Genomic DNA, 19,457 nt, shown 5'->3' with positions numbered 1-19,457 from the left:
AGTTAGTAGCATAAATTTTGTCTATTAACATATAGTATATGCTCTTTTAATGTGTTTGATTCTCCCTTTTTATTCAAATTTTCAATATATTGTATTTTTTTTTTATAACTTGGAAAATCGTTTTTATGTGAATTGCTTTTATGACATCTGTCGGATAAAGCTCATGTTGACAGACAGTTAAGCAAGGCCCAACCTTAAAAAAAAAAAACTATGAAAAGCCATTTTTCGGAAAGGCAAGAGTCAGTTTCGGTCATGATCACAAATGGTGGCCAAAGATAAAATGGTGCAGAGAATGCAAATGTTTACATGAATAAGTGCATAATCAAAACAGCAAATACAATTTTATTCTAACAAGGTCTGATGCCGGGGACAATTCAGATGCCTGTCCTTGTGTTGCATCGCACTGTAAGAATGATGCTTGAACACCTAGATCCCATCTTAGTTAACCTGATGCGCATGTTGACTGGCTTGAGTGCAAAGAAATAATATGCTCAGACACTTTGGGAATGGGACTAGCTCAACAGGAGTGCTTACAGGCAGTACAGAGGCCAACCATACAATCCAGCCTATGAGAGCCAACTGCCCCTTAGACTTTGCCGGGGCTAACTGGGCAATTTTTGGGGTTATTCGGAAAGGCACATGGGCATTCAGCTACTGCACTGATAAGCTAGGCTTTTCACTGATAGTGCATTATCTACTATGTTATTTTCTGTTGCATACCCCACTTTACAGTTTAAATGCCTAACAGGGCAAACCACCAAATCCAGCGCAAAGTACCACGAACATACTTCAAATCAGTATTTCATATAAAAACTGCCTCCCATAAACGTAGTTCCTGGTATTCTTTAGTCTTTATTGAGTGTAATAAGTCCCATAAGGTATCACATACTTCCTCATCAAGTCATAGGGGAAGGGCAAATCTGTGTGGTGAGCTACCTTGTGGTGCCAGAGGCGCAATGTCTCAGGTGTAGTGTTCCATTTATCAGAACCTTATATATTATAAGTGAGTTCACCGGTATTTTGACAGTATATGAATGCTATACCCTCCCATGCCTAATGACTGGGTACTTTTATACTCAACAGAGCGGAGCATGAGAGCATAACCGCATTCGTACATTTCTATTTACATGTTTGAGGCTAGTGGTTTTGCTTTCACATTTGGATTTGTCAATAGGTTCTCTTTGTGCTTGACCACCTTGATTAGAAAGTTGTGATGTTTTAACTCTCAAATCTCTTGTCCCTCCATAGGGAGAGAAAACGCAATTAAAATGATGTGAAAATCCATCTTATTTTACTTTGCTCGCTTTTCCACATTTCCACAGTTCGCTAGTCACATGGAAGATGAATCTGATGTTGAGGAAGAGACCATCCTTATCCAAATCTCTCAGCTCCTCAATACAATTGCATTACGCCATAGAAATACTGATGAGGTAAGCGCGGAGGATGTGAAACAAGGTGGGCCATTTACCTAGGTGTGTAGAAAATATAATTTCCAGAATATCCAAAGACTCCAAAATTCCAGGTGATCTTCATTATCCTCCGTCTCACAACAAGCACATTTTTGTAAAGCTCCCTCTGCTGCAGGGTTGTATGTTAGAACTATGCAGGCATTTATCACACCTGCCTTAACAACGTGTTCTGAACCACGATTGCATGTTTGAAACGCATTCCTTTACCACAGAAGTCGTTACAATGAATTGTCTTAGGGAAAGCACTGGACTTTGGAATAGTAAAATGTACTATTCCAACTCCAGTACGTGCAACAGTAGGGAAAGTGTTGGCCTTAAAGTCCAAAATTAGTCCAACAACGCTTTCCTTTAGGCAAGTCATCATAACTACCTGTGTGGTAAAGGAATACTTTATAAAGACTAAGCATAGGCGAATTTTGCAAATTTGCAATCCGCGAATTTGCGGATTTGCAAATTCGCAATCTGCAAAACTCGCGAATTTGTGCGAATTTGCGGATTTTTTTATTTTTGCGTGTTCGCGGGGCGCTTTGCGTGTTCGAGGGTGTTTGTGGGGCACTTTGCGTGTTCGCGTTTTTTTTTTTGCCTGGTTAATCACTGCCACCCTCTTGTTTTTTATGCCCATCTGCCCTCTGTACCACTCGTTTCTGTGCCCTTCTGCCCTCTTCCCCACTCATTTTGTGTCCCCTTCTGCCCTCTGTCCCACTTTTGTGCCCTTCTGCCCTCAGCCCCACTTAGAATGGCGCCGGCAAGCTGCCAGCGCCATTCTAAAATAGCTACAAATAGCTTCAACAGGAAGCACTAAAAGATAAAGTAAAGCAGGTGCTCGAGTTGAAGGTCAAATTAAGTTACACAATCATTAATCACCCCAAGTTTGGGGTGAATAATGATTGTGTAACTGAATTTGAGCAGCACCTACTTTACTTTATCTATTAGAGCTTCCTGTTGAAGCTGACTTTTGTAACTATTTTAGAATGGCTCTGGCAGCTTGCCGGCGCCATTCTAAAAGAGTTACAAAAGTCAGCTTGAACTTTTGACCCAATCCGTTCCGTTCGCGGATTTTGCGGGAAATTCGCGAATCTCGCGGATTGCGAATTTACCGAAAATCCGCAAAATCCGCGAGCGGAACGGATTTTCCTCCCATGCTTAGTAAAGATGCTTTAGTGAGTTGGATCACATTGTTAAAGCACACAGTGGCTTGAGACACAATGTAAAGGTTGTGTCCTCTGATGGAGGAATGGTGGTCAGCTGTCCCATGCAGTACTTCCCAGGGTTTGGAGCATTTGTACAAGATCACCAATTGAATCCTACCTCATTCATTTGAATGAGGCAGCAGGGTTTGCAACTTCTTCTAAATAGACTGAAATGAGACTTATTGGTACATCAGTCATATTGCACAACATTGCTACTCAATTTGTATCTCCTATTTGCTACCTGCCCCATGATACATCAGGCACCACTATTTCATATCAACAGGGTTGTTTATTTCCAGCCATTGATTTGCGTATTCTGGCACATTCATAAATATAGTTCTATGACGATTCCAACAGATAATGAGCTAATTTGCAAACTTCAGCTCACTTGTAGGGTGTTTGGAAAGTAACATGTTTCACACATTCTCTGCACATAATGGGTTCATTCTGATTCGATGCAGAATCCCAAATTGTAGCATTAAACTGGGTTAGTGCTACATCAGTGTAATACTAGGCATCTGCCTTGGACCCCATCAGAAAGTGGATGAATCAAATGTAGCCCCATCTCTTAGAGAGGGGAGCTTGCAAAATGCCCCATGAACTAAATAAAATGCCATGATTGTTTATCTGTGGGAATAAAGCCTTATCACCCCTTCCATGCGGCCGCGATTCTGCGCCTGTGCGGCAGAATCGCGAATGGGTGGGTTTATGACGGCCCCCTACCGTCATCAGCACACGAGCACCATAGCGCATGACGGCTGGGGGCCGTCATCACCATGGAAGGGGTTAAATGCTAATGATACAAATAACACATTCACCACTCTTTCTTGCAGGAATTTTGGAAAGATATTTTGCTCTACATGCTGGAAGAGGACTATACTTCATCTGTGCCAGCACTGTGCCAGATGCTACTTGTTGTAGATAAGAAAGCAAGCATCAACTTTGAGGAATGTGGTGAGTCTTAACCATCCTACTCATTGATACCGTTGGATCTATCATTGGACGTGGTTAATGCTTCCTCCTCCTCTCCCCAGATTCCCTCATATTTAGTAATGATCTGGCATGAGGTGGAGAACCAGTCCATTAGCTCAGGAGTTTTGGTTAATTTACTATGGTATGTGGGTGTCATTCTTTCAATAACAGTTTTTGCTCTCCTTTTAAAAAAAAATCATATTTTTACTGGTTTTAATACACAAAACAGAAAGACAATAGGCATGTGTAAATTTCAAGGTTACAATCATCAAATAGTAACAAGACAATTGATTAATTTCTCTCCTAGCCCCCACCTCTACTACCATAATGTCTATTCCGTATTTTTGCTCTCCTTTTAGTTATATATGTATTTGTGTTAATGTTGCTGCTTTCTATATAATAATATATCTTTATTCGGAAGTAGTAACATCCATAAAAGATTTAAAAAAAATATAAAATATAACTATAAGAAGAACTTCATTACATTAAAATAGATAGTGTGCAAATTTGCATGTTCCAAGCTGACGTCAGTCGCATCTTGAGCTTCTTGATCTAAAAGCAGCCCTCGGGAAATTCGTGGCAACATAAAGGGTATGGTTGTTAGGCAAAAGCTGCAAATACATTACTACAACCCAGGCTTGTCTAAATTTCATGGCTTTTAAAAGGAGCCTAAGAATCAATCACCTGGGGTGGGGAAAATATTTACATAAGAAGACAAAGTGTAAGGTGTCCTGTGGAGACCTGTTGTTGCAGCCACAGGACCCTCTCACGTTTGCAGGTAAATAACCAGACGGGGACACCAGTAGATGGTGTAGCAGATTGAATCTTAAACGGTTACTAAAAATCTATCTAAGGGGTTCATGAGGGTAAATAGATAGTTCTCCCTGTCCTGCACTGACTTATCAAAACAGGTCCTCTCACGGTTGGTTGCATAAGCTCAGTATTTTCGCGATGAGCAGCGGTGTGTTTAAAAAAAGCTCCTTGACTATTTTCAGGTCCTGAGGCCACACTGCGTCACATTTCAGAAAAATATCCCCCCTGCCAAGGTCCACAAAGGACTTTTTTACATACTGTAACAAGGGGATTTCAAGTGTATGATCTAGTGACAAACAGTATAAAATAATCAAGGGGTTAAACTCGGCCTCAACCCTAGATGTTGCTTGAAAAATATATTTCACTAGTTGTGAAAAGTGAGTTTTTAAACATGAACTGAGAATTATTACTGCTCCTGCCCAGATGAAAATGATTTTAGTGAACTAAGAGGCAAGCCAGGAATCATGTGCACCCTATTAATGGCCTTAATTCTTGTTATACATGGAGAAAACATTTTGTTTAGTAAATAAAACGTTTTTTAGAACCTCAGAAAAAGTGAACTTGAATATTTGAAGGTGCTCTCTTATGTGATAATAACGGAAAAGGCGGCTCCTTAAGACAAAATATATGCCCAGGATCACACAATTTGAGACCAGTTCCCAGGTCAAGTACATTACAGTTAGGTTGAGTAGATTAATAAAGTTATTTGACCTGTAGTTCTAGTAACATTTTTATGATTTTTCGAGCCCTATTAGACCATATCTTTACCCAACACATCAAAGGCTTCACTGCCACCAAATCCGCAATGTAATTAACTCCTAGTTTTTCATGTATGGTAAACAAGTGGGTGCCTTGTGGGACCTTCAAAATTTGTCTCAAAAACGTATTTTTAACGACCTCTAACTTGCTGGCCGCTGTACACCCCCAAACCTCGCTACCATACAACACCTTGAAGACACATATAGACTGCTATACCTTTAAGATCACACTAGGGGACCAAGAACCCAATCTGTGGACATAGTTGGCAATAGCTCCCAAAGCTTTGTGCTGTCGCACAACTTTCCCTCCATCAGTTGTTTCCAGTTGAGTTTTGCGTCCAACAAAATTCCCAGGTAATGAAAGATGGGACCTTCGTTGAGGTGTGAACACCTGCCTTAAAAGTTTTAGATCGAGTTGCCAGAGAGCCAACATCCAAAATGTACGATTTTTTGAAGTTGGCCTACAGGTCCAGCCCATGCATAAAAGAAACAAACCCATTGATAAAGACTTGGAGGCCCATTGGTGTGCGGGTCTTCAGCACCGCATTGTCAGCGCATAAAAGAACTAACTGCTTTCCTGCCCACTGGCGGGCAATTAGGCTGTAATGAGGACAGGGAGGCTTATAAACGATTAATATAGATAATAAATAAAAGAGGGGCAAGTATTCAACCTTGGTGGACCCCCCTACTGCAGTTAACATACTCTAAGAGGCCCGCTCCCTGTGAATATCTGACTGCTGCTGTAGTGTGGGCATGAAGGTTCATTAGTAAAGTTCTGATAGTGGGCTCGACTCCCAAGGAACTAAATAGATTCCACAATTTCTTGTGGTTGACCCGGTCAAAGGTGGACGTAAGGTCCATGAAGACTAAAAAACTGCACCAGGTTGAGCTACCATGTATTTGGACACTATTAAATAGAGGTTAAGACATTGAGCAGTGGTTGAGTTTCCCGAACTTATACCATACTGCACCTGAGAGATTATTCTGTTTGTGTAGGCCCAAGCAGAAAGCCTAGTCAGTAAAACCCGACCCAGGCCCTTAATTTTGAAGTGAATGAGGAAAATGGGGTTATAGCAGTAGGGGTTATCCTTATCCCCCCTCTTCAAAAGCGGTATAATGGTGGCAGTTGGCTAAGAAGGCGGCATCCCTTTACTTGCTGCTGCATTTAACACCCTGGTCAAAACTGAGGCCCACACGTCTATGTTCTCCCGGAAAAGATCTGGAGGGATCAAATCGCGTCCAGGAACCTTTATCCAGGACAATCCCTCGATGCCCAGGCATACTGTCTCCAAAGAGAAAGCACTTGATGTGTCACCCGGGCCGGGTTCTATCTCATTAAGGGGCTATTCAACATATCCAAAGAAGTACACCCTTTCAAAGTGATCAACCCATTATTCTGAGGTAATGTGATGGCATAGCACAGGCTTTGATGGCTCCGCAAAACAGGGCCTATTTATGATCGGCCAAAAGAGTTTACTTTCACCCAGCTCAGTCGATTAGGCTAATTTATCCCATACATGTTTCTGTATTAGACGCCTCCGCTCTTTCAATGCCTCCTTGCAATTATTACAGCAATTTGCCACCCATACACTATGTCGTGGAGGACTGCTTAAGAGCTTCCTTCAGGAGGCCAAGGGCCCATGAACACTCAGCATCAAACCATTTCGGGTGTTCTGGGGCAGTGCCGGATATGGGCACCATAAACAAGTCAGCGACTGACTGGGCGATGTTAATAAATGAGCTTGGAGTCTCTTAACCAGAGGCTATGGGGTCTAAGCAGGTTAGTATCTCCTGGAGTCAAGTTCTAAATAGGGTACAATTAAAAGCCATGGCTTCTATCTGTGACCAGCATAGATACCTCCCCTGGTCGCTTAAAGATAATGTGCCCGGTGATATGGGAGGGTCCGCCGCCTTGTTCTCTATATACTTATTGTAGTTTGCCAGCCATAAAGTTACTTTCTGTTGCTTTCAGCTCTTCATCTGATTATTACCCTCACCCCTTAAATGTAATGTGCTAACTGTCTCAGGTTTCCACACTCTGTGAGGCTACTCAGGCCTCTAATGTTCCTCTTCAAACCTTGGAGTATTCTTGCTCTCCATGGAGTTACCTATCTCTGGTACGGTGATCAGACCTGTCTGGGTATGATACCTATTTATATGCTTTTACTTTAGTCAGTCACAACATGGATGTATTTTATTTCTCTATGAAGTTACTTTTAGTTATGATATTTGTCTCTGCAATGTTTCTGGTTCATTATTTTGGACTTCAGATCCAGACTAAATTGCTAGTTATTGGCTCTAACTTGACATATGGACCTGATAGGCAGGTAGGCCTACTCAATGAGGGTAAGTGAAAATAATTATTTGGACTGACTCCAAGGTCAGGAAGTGGATTTGCATCTGGTGGTGAGAACCTGTAATTGAGGACAACATTTCCAGAGCTCCAATTAGCACTCCCCACTCAACTTTCCAATGAATATGTTGATAAAGTGCAAGTAACCTGGGCAGATGGTATCATAGTCTATTTCTTTGTTACTCATGTAAAAGGTCCTGAGCAGAACAGAACAGGCAATTATGTACTGCCCCCCAGGTGGTTAACATTATAAGAACATGGATATGCAAGAACATGTTCTGGTGTCCTCTTTCTTCTGGAAAATATCCACTGTCGCAGAATGACTCCCCTTTACCATTGTCCATTCAAGATGTAGGGCATGTCGACAGCTCCTGTTGCACCCTCTCTTGTCCCACTGTAGTCTTCTGTCACTCAATGACAGCTTAGCAGGACCAGTGCATGACAGCTTAGGTAGCACTTTCTGCAGCTGTCATTCCTTGACAGCAATCGCTGGGGTAGGGAGGTGGAGGATTGTAGCACAGACCATTACGGTACTGTATACCACTAGCAGCACCCTTTGTGGTGGGGGTGTCTATGTCAGTATCTGCAGGGACATTAAAGCATCCTCGTGACCTCTAGTGCCTCATTGAAATACCACCCATCCTCTACTTTGAAGATACTACTGTGTGTCTTAAGTGTGTGTGTCAGCCATATTTCTTCCTTTGGCAAGTGTTGCTCAGTATTTTATGGACTGAGTATGACATGTCTTCTTTCTTTTGTATCTAAACAGCTAAAGGAATTCCAATACACAGCCTCTTCATAAGATTGCTTGTGAGTATCACATTCCACCCCCACCATATTCCACCAGATCCCTCTCCTCAAGTTTTTTGCTGGAATTTCTATGCAACCTGCCCATGGAGAGCTTGCATTCAACTCAACTTTTATCCTTTTGAACGTGATGGTTTTATTTCCAGTCAATTGGTTATCAGTAAGACATGCTACTTACATCAGACAGAAACAGCCAAAATGTGGTATTACGTACTGTACATAAAACAAGGTAGCATTTCCAGATTCTTTAAAGGCCAGTGAGTATTCACTTGCTGAATTCTTTGTTGTGGGTTTTCAGGTCATTTCATCACATCCTCGCTGGGATGTCGAAAAGGGAACCGCTGTCTTGGCCCTTCTTGAGCGCCTGATTCCTGCAAACTACCCGTTTTTAGCGAGGCTCATCAGAATGAAGATCCCCCCGCTGATAACATATTTGGAAGGTGAGTCCCCAAAGCACCAGCCATTCAGCACCCAATTTAAACAAGCATTAATGGCATTTCATTTTTTTTTTTTTTTTTCAAATTGCAAAGTAAGTATACATACAAATTAACATTGAGGGTCTATGGCCCCCCCCGCCCCTCCCCCCACCCTCCTATGACAGAGAAGAAAAAGGTTACAGCGGGAATTGGAATAATGGGCACAATATACACCAGAGGAAAAAGAAGAAGAAAGAAAAAAAAGAAAAAAAAAACTAGAAAAGAAAAAGAAAGAGGGAATAGAAAGAAGCAGACATAGAAAGATGCAGAAAAAACTGTCTGGGAGGACTGGCACCGAATAGTATAAACAAGCATTTGCAATGCAATAGGTCTCGCATTAGGAAGGTTTGAGCTATTGGTATTGTAAATGACAATTTTTTTATTTATGTGTTGGTTTTCAAAATAGCGAAATTAATAGCATGGTCATTTACAATGCCAATAGTTTCAATTTTCGCAAATGTGACACCTATAGCATTTGTAATGCAATATGTGTTGTATTTACGTGACTTAGATGTATTGATATTACACATAACAATGGCTTTTAATTTTTGTGACATTTGTAATGAAGCTTGAAACATTGAGAGAACATATTTGAACCAGTTGTTGTTGAATGGTTGCACAGATTGATGCTGTGGTGGCGCTGAATGATGTGGTGGCGACAAGTGATGCTGTGGCGACAAGTGATGCTGTGGCGTTCAGTGATGCTTTGGTAGCGTATAGTGATGTTGTGGTGCCCCTGATTGATGCTGTGGTGGTGCTGAGTGTTGCTGTGGTGATGCGATAGATAGATAGAGTGAGTGCGATAGATAGATAGAGTGAGTGTGATAGATAGATAGATAGATAGATAGATAGATAGATAGATAGATAGATAGATAGATAGATAGATAGATAGATAGATAGAGTGAGGGCGATAGATAGACAGATAGATAGATAGATAGAGTGAGGGCGATAGATAGATAGATAGATAGATAGATAGATAGATAGATAGATAGATAGATAGATAGATAGATAGATAGATAGATAGATAGATAGATAGATAGATAGATAGATAGATAGATAGATAGATAGATAGATAGATAGAGGGCGATAGATAGACAGATAGATAGATAGATAGAGTGAGGGCGATAGATAGATAGATAGATAGATAGATAGATAGATAGATAGATAGATAGATAGATAGATAGATAGATAGATAGATAGATAGATAGATAGATAGACAGACAGATAGATAGATAGATAGATAGATAGATAGATAGATAGATAGATAGATAGATAGATAGATAGATAGATAGATAGATAGATAGATAGATAGATAGATAGATAGATAGAGGGCGATAGATAGATAGATAGATAGATAGATAGATAGATAGATAGATAGATAGATAGATAGATAGATAGATAGATAGATAGATAGATAGATAGAGGGCGATAGATAGATAGATAGATAGATAGATAGATAGATAGATAGATAGATAGATAGATAGATAGATAGATAGATAGATAGATAGATAGATAGATAGAGTGAGTGCGATAGATAGATAGAGTGAGTGCGATAGATAGATAGAGTGAGTGCGATAGATAGATAGAGTGAGTGCGATAGATAGATAGAGTGAGTGCGATAGATAGATAGAGTGAGTGCGATAGATAGATAGAGTGAGTGTGATAGATAGATAGATAGATAGATAGATAGATAGATAGATAGATAGATAGATAGATAGATAGATAGATAGATAGATAGAGAGAGGGCGATAGATAGATAGATAGATAGATAGATAGATAGATAGATAGATAGATAGATAGATAGATAGATAGATAGATAGATAGATAGATAGATAGATAGAGGGCGATAGATAGATAGATAGATAGATAGATAGATAGATAGATAGATAGATAGATAGATAGATAGATAGAGTGAGTGCGATAGATAGATAGAGTGAGTGCGATAGATAGATAGAGTGAGTGCGATAGATAGATAGAGTGAGTGCGATAGATAGATAGAGTGAGTGTGATAGATAGATAGATAGATAGATAGATAGATAGATAGATAGATAGATAGATAGATAGATAGATAGATAGATAGATAGATAGATAGATAGATAGATAGATAGATAGATAGATAGATAGATAGAGAGAGGGCGATAGATAGATAGATAGATAGATAGATAGATAGCTAGATAGATAGATAGATAGATAGATAGATAGATAGATAGATAGATAGATAGATAGATAGATAGATAGATAGATAGATAGATAGATAGATTGATAGAGATAGATAGATAGATAGAGGGCGATAGATAGACAGATAGATAGATAGAGTGAGGGCGATAGATAGATAGATAGATAGATAGATAGATAGATAGATAGATAGATAGATAGATAGATAGATAGATAGATAGATAGATAGATAGATAGATAGATAGATAGATAGATAGATAGATCTGGATGCGGCTTGCAGGACTTCGCATGCACGCAGCATGACAACGCGACTGTGACATTATGAATACATTTTTAAGTCTAAATAACCACAAACAAGCCCATTGCCCCCCCCCCCCAATTAAAAAAGAACAGCACAAGCTGGGTGTGATAGTATAAAGAATCAGTCCTACCTGGTCCCAGTCCTGGCTCCTTGCCAAGTGTGCACGGTTTCCTGATGGCAGCACAGCTTGGAGGAAACTTTGATTTTACTTTCCGAGTGAAAGCCGCGTTAGATGCCGCCGAAGGACAGGGTCGTAATCAGTGGCTAAGGCGCGTAGTCCTTTGCTCTTACTTTAGTAGCCGTTAGTATTACCCGCTCGGCCAGAAGTGTTAACAGATACGATTGACTGCCATGTTTATTTGTATAATTAATAAATGCCTAATGTACGTTCGTCCTGCCTGCAGATAGTTATGTAAATCACAAAGATTACAAGTTCTCAGAGAATGGCAACGTGGTAAAGAGGTAACAACAGCGAAGTAGATTATATCCTGCTCCGCCAAAAGTTTAACCAGAGATGAATGCTGCCATGTTCTTTAGTAATTAATTGATTCATGCACATCCCGTTCTGCCTGCAGCCTATTAAATAAATTAAGATTCCTGGGAAATGATATGGTGAGTAGCTTATCAGGCAGTCCAATACACTAGTTACGGTGATAGATAGAGTGAGGGCGACTGATAGATATATGGATAGATAGATAGATAGATAGATAGATAGATAGATAGATAGATAGATAGATAGATAGATAGATAGATAGATAGATAGATAGATAGATAGATAGATAGATAGATAGATAGATAGATAGATAGATAGATAGGGAGAGGGCGATAGATAGATAGATAGATAGATAGATAGATAGATAGATAGATAGATAGATAGATAGATAGATAGATAGATAGATAGATAGATAGAGTGAGGGCGATAGATAGACAGATAGATAGATAGATAGAGTGAGGGCGATAGATAGATAGATAGATAGATAGATAGATAGATAGATAGATAGATAGATAGATAGATAGATAGATAGATAGATAGATAGATAGATAGATAGATAGATAGATAGATAGATAGATAGAGGGCGATAGATAGACAGATAGATAGATAGATAGAGTGAGGGCGATAGATAGATAGATAGATAGATAGATAGATAGATAGATAGATAGATAGATAGATAGATAGATAGATAGATAGACAGATAGATAGATAGATAGATAGATAGATAGATAGATAGATAGATAGATAGACAGATAGATAGATAGATAGATAGATAGATAGATAGATAGATAGATAGATAGATAGATAGATAGATAGATAGATAGATAGATAGATAGATAGATAGATAGATAGATAGATAGATAGATAGATAGAGGGCGATAGATAGATAGATAGATAGATAGATAGATAGATAGATAGATAGATAGATAGATAGATAGATAGATAGATAGATAGATAGAGTGAGTGCGATAGATAGATAGAGTGAGTGCGATAGATAGATAGAGTGAGTGCGATAGATAGATAGAGTGAGTGCGATAGATAGATAGAGTGAGTGTGATAGATAGATAGATAGATAGATAGATAGATAGATAGATAGATAGATAGATAGATAGATAGATAGATAGATAGATAGATAGATAGATAGATAGATAGATAGATAGATAGATAGAGAGAGGGCGATAGATAGATAGATAGATAGATAGATAGATAGATAGATAGATAGATAGATAGATAGATAGATAGATAGATAGATAGATAGATAGATTGATAGAGATAGATAGATAGATAGAGGGCGATAGATAGACAGATAGATAGATAGAGTGAGGGCGATAGATAGATAGATAGATAGATAGATAGATAGATAGATAGATAGATAGATAGATAGATAGATAGATAGATAGATAGATAGATAGATAGATAGATAGATAGATAGATAGATAGATAGATAGATAGATCTGGATGCGGCTTGCAGGACTTCGCATGCACGCAGCATGACAACGCGACTGTGACATTATGAATACATTTTTAAGTCTAAATAACCACAAACAAGCCCATTGCCCCCCCCCAATTAAAAAAGAACAGCACAAGCTGGGTGTGATAGTATAAAGAATCAGTCCTACCTGGTCCCAGTCCTGGCTCCTTGCCAAGTGTGCACGGTTTCCTGATGGCAGCACAGCTTGGAGGAAACTTTGATTTTACTTTCCGAGTGAAAGCCGCGTTAGATGCCGCCGAAGGACAGGGTCGTAATCAGTGGCTAAGGCGCGTAGTCCTTTGCTCTTACTTTAGTAGCCGTTAGTATTACCCGCTCGGCCAGAAGTGTTACCAGATACGATTGACTGCAATGTTTATTTGTATAATTAATAAATGCCTAATGTACGTTCGTCCTGCCTGCAGATAGTTATGTAAATCACAAAGATTACAAGTTCTCAGAGAATGGCAACGTGGTAAAGAGGTAACAACAGCGAAGTAGATTATATCCTGCTCCGCCAAAAGTTTAACCAGAGATGAATGCTGCCATGTTCTTTAGTAATTAATTGATTCATGCACATCCCGTTCTGCCTGCAGCCTATTAAATAAATTAAGATTCCTGGGAAATGATATGGTGAGTAGCTTATCAGGCAGTCCAATACACTAGTTACGGTGATAGATAGAGTGAGGGCGACTGATAGATATATGGATAGATAGATAGATAGATAGATAGATAGATAGATAGATAGATAGATAGATAGATAGATAGATAGATAGATAGATAGATAGATAGATAGATAGATAGATAGATAGATAGATAGATAGATAGATAGATAGAGTGAGGGCGATCGATAGATAGATAGAGTGAGGGCGATAGATAAAGTGTATTTATGTTGCATTGAGTAGAGTGTAAGTATGAGATGTGTAACTATATGGCACTGAGTGGTATTATGTGGAGTGCATTTACGTTGCATTGAGAATAGTGTAATTATGTGGCGTGTAATTATGTGGCACTGAGTGGTAATATGGGGAGTGTATGTTGTATTCAGTAGAGTGTAATTTTGTGGCGTGTAATTATCTGGCACGGAGTGGTATTTGGATTGTTTGTTAGCATTGAGTGCAGTGTAATTATGTTGCATATAATTATGTGGCACTGAGTGGTATTATGGGGAGGTTATGTTGTATTCAGTAGAGTGTAATTGTGCCGCGTGTAATTATGTGGCACTGAGTGGTATTATTTGGAGTGTATGTTCCATTGCAGAGTGTGTGAGGGTGCAGAGTGTGAGGGTGCAGAGTGTGTTTCAGGGTGCAGAGTGTGTGCGAGTGTGCAGAGTGTGTGTGAGGGTGCAGTGTGTGTGAGGGTGCAGAGTGTGTGAGGGTGCAGAGTGTGTCAGGGCAAGGGGAGACAGAGAAGAGAGAGAAAGTGAGGCTGGGAGTCGATTTGTTGGGAGGGAGAGTCCAGGGCACAACGCATGCCTTAAAACAAGGCTCTCTCGTTATGCCGCTAGCTTCTAAAGTGTTAATTGCAGTCTTAATTTCTCCCCTATTGAGTAACCTTTCTTATGTCCTCCTTACCTCTTTATCCTTAGAAGGAGTAAGGTGAAAAGCATTGATCACTGAAGCGTGGTGCGTGCGCCTCAGTTCTACCTAATAGTGTATTTTTTTAGTATCTCCCCAAGTTTACCCTATGTATTTAAACGATGTGTTTGTCGAATATTTGCGTGGAGTGGGGCAGATTTTTAACGTGTTTATTCATCAACATCCCCTTCTCATTTAACGGCATATGGGAAACATCACTGTGTAACTTCTGCCTCTGTTTGTGTTCCACCTTACAACCAATCACAGCCGGGAATACCCGGAACCCAGCTCAGGCATTCGGGGAACGTGCGCTCTTATCTTCTCACTACAGAAAACAACCATGTTAGATCAAGTATGCAACTACAAGAGAAGAATCACCCTGGTTTCATGTGACAGAGGTCGCAAAAGTATATTTTGCAAATGTACCTGAAAAGCACTGAATATACGAGAGACAGAGAGAAGGAAAGGGAGAAGGGTGAGGGAGAGAGAAAGAGAAGGAAGGGGGAGGGAGAGTGAGGTAGGGATGGGAGGCAAGAGGGTGAGAGAAAGAAGGAAGGGGAGAGGGAGAGAGAGGAGAGGGAGGGAAGCGGAGAGAGAGAAAGAAGGGCCAAGAGATGGAGGGAGGGAAGAGGGAAGGGGAGAGGGAGCAAGAGAGAGAGAAGGAAGAGGCAAGAGAGGGTGGAGAGAGGGGAGGTAAGAAGGAGGGAGAGAAAGAGATAGAGAGGGGAGGGAGGGAGGAGAGAGGGGGAGAAAGAAAGAGAGAGAAGGAAGAGAGCGAAAGAGTGAGGGAAGGAGGGGCGGGAAGAGGGAATGGGAGTGGGAGAAGGAGCAAGAGAGAGAGAGGGTGAGAAAGAATAGAGGGGGGGTCTAAAAAAATGACTCTCTCTCCATCAGAAAATACTTAGAAGGTCCCAAAAGCGAGACCTGGTGGGCTATGCCAATGCTTGTTTTGTTTGCAGTGGGAAGAGGCTCAGAGGAAGCAGCGATGGAGGAGCTGGGTGTTTGGGATGTAAGCAAATGGTGGAAACGAGACTGTCCCATTGTTCGGGTGCTCGAGGCGAGTTTGGGGATAGGGAGCAAGATTCTGCCCTGCTAGAGAAGACGGTTCCCCACCCATCCCCCCTAGCCCCCAACCTGAAGTTCTGGACTTCAAAGATATTAACACAACCTTGGTATGATAATGTTCCAACTGCTCGGGAGCTTGCTTAGCGCCTTGATGTGCACTCCCGTGCGCCATGAGCCATTCCAGACCCTCGGCTCGGTCACCTCTCAGCCCCTGACACCCATGCCTGGCTAGGCCTTCGCCAGAAAGATGGGAAGGGCTTAGAAAATTGCTCAGTGAGCTTAACAGGGTTCAAACAACATTTACCAGCAACAATGCGATAGAAGGCGGATAGCAGGAGCACAGCTCCATTTCATGGCGCTTTGGTCTGTGTCCTTGTGGCACGCGGGTATTTCCTGTTGCTAAACGCGCCTTCATAAACATTTCAAAATTGAAGGGCCGTGAGGCTGACAACAGCAGATAATCGGGTCACGGCTGGGCTCGGCTTCTCATTCAACTCATCCCACTGTTTTTCTAGGCCCACAAAGGCTCCCTTAGCAGGTGCTCAGTGTTCTGCTTTGGAAAATAACAGCCATACTTTACTTGAGAAATACACCAATATGACATTATTGGAACAAAAACACAATGAAACAACCTACTTTTATCTTTATTTTGATTTTTTATTTACTCAGAGGCGTCCCGCAGATAAGCGTGGCACACATGGAGTACCTATTACAATGGACGATGTTTTAGGCTAGAATTTTGTTCCACACTACTTTTGTTATTTCTAAACTCTCTACAGAGCGGGGATTACTATTTGCCTATGTAGGGATTCAAACTAATGTGCAAATTACACCAGATGTCAACAGCAGGGGATTTACTCGTCCAGCCACCTTGGTGACATATTATTTATCATACTTTACCTAAGAGGTAACATAGCAGGTTAACACTGCTGCTGCAGGAACCAACTGTGCACCAGGTAGTCGACGCCAGGCAAATACTAACAGGTGTTAGCTTTTTCACAAATACTATAAGGTTGAAGGATGGGTTGCAAGAGAAGAACACCTTGATAAACAGGTTAGGTTGCTTACTGGTGCATTTAGAACTTGACAGACGAAGGTAAAAGACGCCCGAGTGCTTCTATCAAAATCATGAGATGCCAAGAATCTTCAAAAAAAAACTGCTGGCGGTATGAGTATAGTTCAAATTACATCACTTACTACAAGTTTCAAGACAAAAAAAATCTGCATTAACGTGCACGTTAAGGTGCAACAAAAATATTTAAGGCAGAGATATGAGCTCTCACCCATACTTCAAAGCAGACCATTTAAGAACTCAAACAGATGGGCTGCTTTGTGCTGTGGCACCTCAAGTATGTTAATAACAGAAAAGTTGTTTGAAACGTCGCTATTACTTCAATATTTCTTTCTCTATAAAATACTACACTGTAAGCCATGTGCAGTGACGGGCTTGCCTCCTGCGGTGGCACAGATCCTCTGGAGGGAATGTCAAACACACACAAATAGCAATGCTTATCTACATCTACAAACTTGAGACGGCATTCGGAAAAAATAAATCGGAAACTTTCAACAAGATAACGACGAGTAACCCAATCAAATTTCTACACCCATAATGTTGAACCGAGACAGCATCTGATGTGCAATGCAGAAACTTGGTGTATTCCGCCGTTCAACAATACTGCATCAGGCCAGACTGGGCCCTGTGTACAGCAGAAAGAGCCATGTTTTGCAGAGACAGCACGGTCTTGTAGAAAGACACTGTTTACCAGTCAGAGAGTGAGTTCTTAAAATAATATATATTCTAGTAAATAAGCAGATAAAGCGAGTCCGTCAGCTTGTTGTGATAGCATGCAGCAGAGAGAACGAATGACTGCTCAGGATCAAGGAAGTAGCGAAAAAGCGAAATCGAAACTTACCAGTCGCGCGGCTGTCTACAGACAACAAGGCACGGCCTGCAGCCGTGAATAAGTGACGGCGGGGTGGGGCAGCTGAAGCCTTTGATGTGGCAAATGCTGCTGGCAGGGGGAAGCCTGTGGGGAAATGCGAGGCGCGGCTGTGAATAAGTGACGACGGGGGGCGGGGCAGCTGAAGCCTTTGATGTGGCAAATGCTGCTGGCAGGGGGAAGCCTGAGGGGAAATGCAAGGTAATGCACGAAGAAGCTTGTGGTCACGTGATTTCACGTGAACTGTTGAGAATCCTCATCATAAAAAGTCAGCTTTGTGGATGGACGGCTATAGGTCTCTCTGCGAGACCTAAAAATGTGTCCTTTACAATACCAATAGCTCAAACTTTCCTAATGCGAGACCTATTGCATTGCTGTGCTTCTCTCCCCTGCTGCACTCTACTGCTCACTAGAGATGTGGCCTAACGACCAGAGCTGCCATCTAAGTCACGTAAATACAAAACATGTTGCATTCCAAATGCTATAGGTGTCACATTCGCGAAAGTTATAACTATTGGCATTGTAAATGACAAAGCTATCAATTTCTCTATTTTCAAAACCAACAAATAAATAAAATATTTGTAATTTACAAGACCAATAGCTCCAACTTTTCTAATGCGAGACCTATTGCATTTCCAATGCTTGTTGAACATCTTTTTGTACATGTGTCAAGCTGAAAAAGTAAAACTACGAGGCAAACAGAAGGATACCACATAGTTTATGGGGCGCAGAAGCCCGGGCCTCTGCGCCAGTTGGCACATATTGTTTGGTAGTTGATGTGGTCGCACTAAGAGCCAGCCAGGATCACACAGCATACTTTAACTGATTATTTTACTCAGAACAGTTATGCAAAAGTTTACACTGAGAAGACCATTTTCTTTATCATCCAGACTTTGAAGAAGGTACTTCCGGGTTCTTTGTAAAAGAAAATGGTACAAACGGCTCTTAGATCAGAATGTTCGCCGCTTGAAATACACACAACAGCTGCTGAGCTGGCACAGGTCCTCCCAGGGCCGCAAGCTCTCTCCCCCCACTCAATAACCATTTCTTCACACAAGCAAAACAAGTGCTAATTTACAATCGGCTTCCCTTATTCTTTCGTTCCTTTAAATATAACTCGATTGCTTACACTTAAAATAATCGATTCCTATGAAAACGACCCCATACCATGTGTTATGTGATGTCTCGGATATGTTCTTGTACCGCTCCCTGGTAATTTTTCGATTTGTGTGTGTGTGATGCGTTTAAACATACTCCTAGAAGGTTATTGCAGCCGTTGAGAGTGTCGGGCGCACGGCGCACGTTCATCGTCACTGCAGAGTAATCCACGTCTTAGAAGAAGCATGACCAACGTGCTGTATTTTCGGCATTAGTGATGTCTGAACTAATTACCACACGAGGTGCTGACGGGATCTTAAAGAGCATGGGGTAAGTGCGAACAAAGACCTCGGCGCAGGGCACGCACACCGACAGGTCGCTTCCTCCTAGGTCAGCAAGACCGGCAGCTTTGCTTTGCTGACATCACCGCCCATAAAAAAGGTGTTCCACAATTACGAGCCAGCTGACGGCTAATCCAGCCGGAATGCACTTTCCCTGGGCT

General features: G+C 41.1%; 1 pseudogene; it reads left to right on the top strand.

Moving 5' to 3' along the window:
- The window catches only part of LOC147672884 (maestro heat-like repeat-containing protein family member 1), a 152,504-nt pseudogene that overhangs the window by 96,985 nt on the left and 36,062 nt on the right, over positions 1-19,457 (top strand).

Source organism: Lissotriton vulgaris, unplaced genomic scaffold, assembly GCF_964263255.1.
Source record: "Lissotriton vulgaris unplaced genomic scaffold, aLisVul1.2 SCAFFOLD_876, whole genome shotgun sequence".
NCBI classification, from domain to species: domain Eukaryota; kingdom Metazoa; phylum Chordata; class Amphibia; order Caudata; family Salamandridae; genus Lissotriton; species Lissotriton vulgaris.
The sequence above is the reverse complement of the archived record's forward strand: the minus strand, read 5'-3'. Positions and strand labels throughout refer to the sequence as shown.